This window comes from Lutjanus erythropterus, chromosome 19, assembly GCF_056507025.1.
Source record: "Lutjanus erythropterus isolate fLutEry1 chromosome 19, fLutEry1.hap2, whole genome shotgun sequence".
Classification (NCBI taxonomy): Eukaryota; Metazoa; Chordata; class Actinopteri; order Lutjaniformes; family Lutjanidae; genus Lutjanus; species Lutjanus erythropterus.
Window position 1 is genome coordinate 35,328,802 of NC_139335.1, and position 7,692 is coordinate 35,336,493.

At 37.8% G+C, this 7,692-nt stretch overlaps 1 long non-coding RNA gene across 2 annotated transcripts; it reads right to left on the reverse strand.

Annotated features, from left to right (window-relative positions):
* Window positions 1–498: 498 nt before the first annotated feature.
* LOC146310355 (uncharacterized) lies at window positions 499–7,360 on the reverse strand. Of its 2 annotated transcripts, XR_014772443.1 has the most exons (6): window positions 7,288–7,360; window positions 6,959–7,060; window positions 4,643–4,689; window positions 3,213–3,290; window positions 1,860–2,052; window positions 499–795 (listed from the first exon to the last, which is right to left on the reverse strand). It is a non-coding gene; the product is annotated as an uncharacterized LOC146310355 (long non-coding RNA). The 2 variants fall into 2 exon arrangements; XR_014772444.1 differs by lacking the exon at window positions 499–795 and having other exon boundaries at window positions 1,813–2,052.
* Between the last annotated feature and the right edge of the window lie 332 nt (window positions 7,361–7,692).

Genomic DNA, 7,692 nt, shown 5'->3' on the forward strand with positions numbered 1-7,692 from the left:
GCGAAACTAATTACATTTTTTTTCCTGTGTCAGGGTTGCATGATGCTGATCCATCCACAAACAGTTCAAAATCTGGATTTTGCAAAGGTGTTTCTTGCAAATCTGGTCTGGGGGAACAAACTTCAGTTATTGTAAGAACATAGTTGTGTTCTTCGCACATCTCCTAACATGGACTGATGCAAAGAGCTGTATCTTCATGATACCCAAAAATGGAAATACATGGCTCTCAGGCCACAGAGAACAAAGAAACGCTGAATTGTTAGAGAAGGTTAGGGACTGTATGATCTGTAGGCCTACACTACACATGAACCCATGGTTATCTTACCAGAAATATACCTCAGTTATATTGTATCTTTTCACAGTGATATCAAGGATTTCAAATAGAACAGTGTTATAAAGGAGCAATCTTGCTGCTGAAAGATAAGATGTTTTCTGCTAAATCAAAATCAATGAAACGTGGGAGCAAGGTGAGTTAGTTTAGAGTAACCTTAAAAAGTAGGAATTCCTGTAGCTAAAGCATCAAGTTTAGCTGAAAAGTAGGCTACAGGTCTCTGTCTGCCTCCATCATCCTAGAGTACTGAACACTCTTTGTCCACAGTCTGAGTAAAAGGTCGGTTTGGATCTGGTGACCCAAGAGTTAGAGTCATCAGAGTCTTCAGAAGGACATGTTTTAAGTCAACAAATGTTTATCCTGCATCAGCAGTCCATGTCACTTTACTATGTGCTTCTAGGCCTCGTTCGTGTGCGATTGCGCTCAGGGGTGTCTCGAGGACAGCATAATTGGGAATGAAGGTCCTGCAATAGGAACACAAAAGACATAACTTGTTTCTTTATGATTGGATTTGAAAATGTTTTGAAATGTCTACTCTTTTTTGGGAGAGGAATTTGGCCTCAGATATGATCACATGACCCAAAAATGTCACTTGTAGGACAAACTGCAGTTTTGACGAGCTAGTTTTGTGACCTTCTTCAGCCAAATGTTTCAAATGTGTCTTTTTCACACTGAACTTGAGTTAAAGCACGAATCATTTAATCATCAATATATTGTAATCGTGCACTTCCTGGTGACAGATTTAATTAGCTCAAACTTTCTCTTGAATTTTTAGCTGATTTTTGTTTTGTTTTAACTGAGAAAATTGGTGTGCACACAGGAGAATTTTCACAGGGAATGATTACAACTGCCCTTAATCAAGTGTTAAAGACTGGTGTAATACCGTCGATGGCCTCTCTCTATTTTTTATTTTTATTTTTATTTTTTTTGTTGAGTGGATATTATGGTTGACAGGGCCTTTAATTAGATTTTGGTGTGATCACAATTGGTTGCATGCCTCTGATTAGACCAATATAATTTTTAGGGATCTTCTGAAAGGCTGGGGTGTTTGTGATGTCACATGCTTTATGTAAATAGGCAAATGTGTGTTGTGTGTCTGGTACCAGTTGAACACATCTGAGTATGTAGACAACAAAGGTAATTTTTGTTGATAAACCTTCAAAACAGGGTTATATTGAACATTATGGTCAGATATTGAGTCCCATGATTCCGCCGCGAGTCAATCATCTTTTGAGTTGCATCAGTCTAGTGTTTGGCTCAGGGTAGTGTTTGGCTCAATGTCCCTTTTTGCCACAATGGAAACAAACATCTGGATCAGCTGTACATAGACCTCCACAGAATGTCCTTGGAACATAGTCAATGTGTCATGTCAATAGTCTTTTTTTTTTCTTTCTCATGCAATTCCTCAGTTTGTTCAACTGTCTTATACTGAAACTTTCTGTGCTCAGAAAATTACATTCAGTCTCCTGATTTTCCCCCCCTCTTCTACTTTTCTAAAAGTAAATTAAATAAGTTTTCAGATTCTCACCAATGAGAATTGTTGAATCGCAGCGCTGAGTGAGTCTGGTCTTGGTCTCAGGCCCTCCTTCTCACTCATCTTTGTGGGGAGGTTGAGGCTGAAGGGAATATCTCCTCAGGGTGTGCACTACCACCATCGACCCCGAGTCCAAAAACCCTCAGACAAGCAATCCCACTTCTGACACCAAATTGTGGTGGAAAATCTGAAAATGAAGACAGACACCATGACCAAGATTGTCTGGTGTTTGATGCGGTGTTTCAATAGAGCTTTGCAAAGGATCAGTACACAGTCACACGGAAAGTGTGAAAGGAACTGATAATGAGTCAATAATGTAAATCTGTCTTATAGGGTGAGGAGATGAAGGAGTTTGGGTCAGGATGGACCTGAAGTGCTTAGTGGGAGAGTCAGGATGTGATTGTGTTATCAGAAGTTGTTGTTCCAAAGGGACAACAGCTGTGTGTTCAAGGACAAGTAACCAGTTAGTGCCTGACAATACATGAGAAGTAACTATGAGGAACAACAGTGACCAGTTCAGGATATAATTTTCCCACTATAGCATACACCACATTTGTGACCTGCGGTGAGATTAAATCTCTAATTGGATGGCCCTTTCCTGAGGCTCCATTAAAAATAAAAGGTAAATGGTTGAGCAGCCACGGATCGTCACCTGACCTCTTCCTATCCAGTGCTGTATGCACCAATTAATTATTCAGCACACCTATATCTCAGGTGAGGTGATAATATCTAGAAGATATCAAATTGAGAAGAGGTCAGGACAACGATCCAAAATCGCACACACAATAAAACCCTTTATTGGGGGGGGGGTTATGGAAGAAAAAAACTTTATCCTCTTAAAAAAACAAATAAATCCCTAAAATATAAATGCAAAGAAAATAAATTATTACTAAAATAAATTAGAATAAATGTGTAAAAAAAAATTAACTAATGGAGACTAATTCCTAATTAAAAAAACCTTCAGTATTAAATAAAATTTATAAAAGAAGGGAAAAAAGAAGGAAAAGGGGATAGAAAAGCATGTCCTACTGTGTCAGGGTAGCTGTTTGATGAGAAAGAGCAAAAGTCAAATAACTGATTACTGATAGCTTGGCTCCATCTCCTGGACAAAAAGAGTCACTGCAAGGCCTATCAAGTGAACCGCCAAACAATTCAGCAGCACATGGAGAGTCAGTTTACAGCCTCTACAAGGCCTCTAAAGCAATAGTAAAATAAAACATCATAATTATTTTCTAAAAGAGATTCACAAAAGATGAAATTAGTCCAGAAAATTTGAATTTTGGAGCCATATGGCTCACAGAATAAAGAAAAAATGTCTTTATAACTTCGGCTATTGTGCTGTTTCACCTCCTTTGTGGCAGTCCTTTCACCTTGCTGGGGGATGCAGCTTGCACCGGCTCAGGTCTTCACTTACACCAGACCATTCTGAAATACAGAGAAAAGGCCTGGTGTCAATGTAATAAACCCAAATAATATTGAAAGGAAGGCATTCAGACCAAAAATTGAAGCAAAACTGTCCTCAAAATCACTATTAACAATAATAAAAATAATAACAGTATTGATGGTGAAATACACATCAAGTAATGAAAGCAAAAAAAAAACCTTAACTACCACTGTACTACACGGGCTCTCAGGAAAGGTCAGAAGGTCACACTGCTTCAAAAACTGCTCATTCTTACAAAAGAGGATCGAACCCTGAAGGAATTTAGGGTCGAGTTAAATAGGATACTAGAGATACTAGAAAAGCAATTTCTAAAGAAATTACGACTGTGAATGCAACAAGCTGAAGCCAAGCTGCAATGCTGCATTGGCTTGCTGCAACAATATGCCTGACGCCACACTGAATAGCTGCGTGAATGATATAAGAAGGTTTGAATTATGTATAATACTTGAATATTAGTTAAAAAGCTAAAGCCACACTGAATAGCTGCCATGATAATGTAATAATACGTGAATTATGTAGAATATTTGAATATTAGTTAGAAAGGCTGACACCACACTGAATAGCTACCTTTAAAATATAATAAAGTTTGAATTCTATGGAATTACTGAATGTTTGTAGAATGACTGACACCACACTGAATAGCTGCCTTTTTAAGGTAATTAGGTAGAACATTTGGATTTTAGTTAAAAAGCTGATGTTAAAAAGCTGATGCCACACTGATAGCGGCCTCGAAAATATAATTTTTGAATTATGTAGAGTATTTGAATATTACTTAAAAACCTGACGCAACACTGAATACCTGCCATGTAAATATAATATTTGAATTATGTAGAATATTTGAATGTTTGTTAGAAAGCTGACCCCACGCTGAATAGCTGCCTTTATAATATCACAATGTTAGAATTCTGCTTCTGCTACAAACTGCTTATTTGGTCCAGCCATTCTGAAACAACAGAAACACACACACTAATGTTTTTTATAAAGCAGTATAACATTCATTTAGTGCAATAATGAACACTCAATAGCTACCTTCATGATATAACAATGTTTGAATTATGTGCAACATTTGACTGTTTGTTGCTTAAGAATTTAAAAAACAATGACTGTTATGAATGAGAAAAGTCATAGCCAGCATGTCCTAATTGATCTAGATTTTTAAATGCTTAAACAGAGTCTCTACTCCGAATTTCTTATCGACTCATTTCTAAATTTACAGGTTCCCCCACACATAAAAATACTCAGTTTCACTGCTCTAACAGAACTACTACTACCATTCAAACTACTATTACCAGAAGTATTGTCAGTGGTTCCTTTGATGATAAACAAGACGTACCTCGGCTGGCCGTTCAGGACTCTCAGACTCTCTCAACGCAGCGTTGGCTGTAGACAAGAAAAATCTCATTATAAATGTTATAATGGGGCAAACAGAAAAAAACATGAAGCACATCATCACAAATAGATTTGGAAAACAAGTACACATTTAACAGTGAACAAGTATTAACTCTATTCAAAACCAAGCCTATATAGCAGGGGTATTCAACTAAAATTCAAAGAGGTCCAGTTAGAGAAAATTTCCTAAAGCAAAGGTCCGGAACATCATAATGTCTAACTTGTGTTATGAGAGTGATATATACTGAAGTAGTGTAGTAGTTGTATCAGCGTCTACATCAGGGGCCTCATTTTAGTTCAGGGGCCACATACAGACCAATTTGATCTTAAGTGGGCCAGACCAGTAAAATTAAAGCATAATCTATATAATCTATATATATCTATCTATCTATTCTGGCGATTAATTGAGTAATCAGATAAAAAATATTGCGTGTTCTGCATTTTTTTCTATTACATTACTTTTGCTTTATTTAAGAACAATACAAAAGAGAAGATAAGACAGGTCTACAAGCAACTATAAATTACTAAAATAAAAATACTCAGTAAAGTAACTTTACTTTTACTGTAGATTTGCTTTTACTGTTTTTACTTTACTTTCTACTTTTGTTTCCAAGTACAAAGGTAAAAGTTAAGGTAGTAATGTCTGCAGAAACCACAAACAGAAGATGGAACTAACTCTTTTAACTGAAACAGTCACCAGGATGTTTTGTTCACTTGTTAAAATCACAACATTTTTCTTCTGGAGCAGGATGCTCCCAGACCCCCAGGGGACGGGGGACTGGTTTACCAACATGCCACCTTTTCCTTTTCTCTTATGACTTTTGCAGGTCTGTATTTAGTCATCAAAAAATACCAATAAGAATACCATTAAAGTTACAACAACAGCAATAAAAATGTTGATTTTTCAAAAAAGGAAACAATAACATGCAAAATTTTGAAATTGTAATTAAGTAAAAACACTAATACCACAATGTAAAAATACCTAAGTAAAGAATCTGAGTATTTTTTTCCATCACAGCAGGTCAGTGATCAGTGTTTCAGTGAATAGTGTTTTATTTATGGCAGCCCGCCACATTAAAAACATCGACACCACGATATGATTTTCTATTTTTGGAGCTGCGCACCTTTTTCGGGCATGGCTAGAAGCTCTAACTCTTTATTTGCACAACTCTCGCGAGATTTGTGTTCGTTATTTCTACTAAGATAATCAAACTCGCGCAATCTTTCGCGGGTCTAGGGTTCCCTTCTAGACACGACCCTCTCTGTCTGTCTGACAAACTAATGACAGCAGACTGTCTGTAAACAGCACGATGTTACACTCTGCAGTGTTTCACACAAAGACCTTATTTGTGTGGACACCCAGGTTTGGTTTGTCGCCAATTTTGTCATTTTTATTTTTTAATCAGTCCGAGATGACGACGGTATCAGTGATTGATTAGTGATCAATGTGCCCTCCTCCCCTCCCTCACCTGTTCACTCTGCTGTGAGAAGATCTGAAAGTTTCTCACAGAGAAACACAGACTCTCCTGTTTTACATATAGGCCTCCTTATACAGTTGTTTAAAAAAAAAGATCTGAAAATTTGAACCTTTTCCCTGTTTACACACTCACAACACACTGTAAGTAAAAGTGTGAGTGCAGACGTAGAAGTTTTGAAGCCTGCTCACTGAATATAAAAATCTATTCAAAGTAGAAAGTGAGGATTAATTTAAGTGCATCTGGTTGGTGTCGATGTCATTAACCATCACGTTAGTTTTGACTGTTGTAATAAACTCCGTCATTAACAACAGTCTCCTCCACACGCAGCTTCTCTGCAATTGGTCTGTGCGTTTCCTGATCACCTAAACCAGCGCTGGAAAGACTAGAATAGTTGCGCCAGTTAAAATAGAAGCGTCCTGTCAAAATTTCAAATCTATTAAGAATTTATTAGTTATAGGTCCGGGTCCGTATAGGACGGCGTGCGGGTCCGGACTCGGACCGCGGTCCGCCTGTTAAGGGAGCCCTGCTATATAGGATACTTACAGATGGTCTGGGTCCATCTGAAGAGTAGCAATGAATGTTGAGTAAAAAGCACATAGCTGCACTGCTTTTTCCTGTCCCTGAGAGGAGAGGAGAGGAGAGGAGAGGAGAGGAGAGGAGAGGAGAGGAGAGGAGAGGAGAGGAGAGGAGAGGAAACTTTAGCGCCATGTCTGGAAATCAGCAGTTTTCAGAGTCATGGTGTAACACTATAGTGTTTATGACAGAAAAACACAGTCACATACGAGGTACAGGTCAGGCAGTTGTCAGGTGTATTCGTCGTAGCCTCTCAGTGTGGCTTAGCTGTGCAAAGCATGGTCAAATGTTGCTGGAGCCCTCCTTGATTTCTGTTTGTTGTTCATGAAGGACACAAGCACACAAACATAAAAAAAGGATATGACAGTTGGCATATACCATGTGGTTTTGCACATGTACATCACAGAAATCTCTGTTTAACACTTGAGTACCAGAGCAAAACAGAAGGAGCAGTGACTTTACCTTTAAATGTTTTCACATTATAACTATTGCTCATACTAATGGTATGCATAATCTATGAACTGTAAAGTTGACTTACAGCATGTTTGACTCCAGCTCAAGATGACTGCTGATGTTGCTTGTTGCTTCATTGACATGTGCCCAACTTGTCAGAGCCTTGTGAGAGGAAGAGAAAAATGTTACACCATTGATGCATATAAAAAAGCACAATACAGACAGTGTACATTACATGCTTATATACCACTAATACACAATAAAAAAGAGACACATATCATGCATGGGAGGAGGCTGTTCTTATTTACCTGGCACAGGTTAAGATTTATAGAGCAGATAATAGTGGTGTGTTCCTGTGAGTTTTGTCTCTCCATCTCTGGAACATGTTTGTTTCCTGTTAAGAACAAGTGCACAAACACAGATCAACACTCATTTACATGTATACCTCTGCAAATGAAAATAATAAAAAAAAATTCAAGATGTTGTAAGT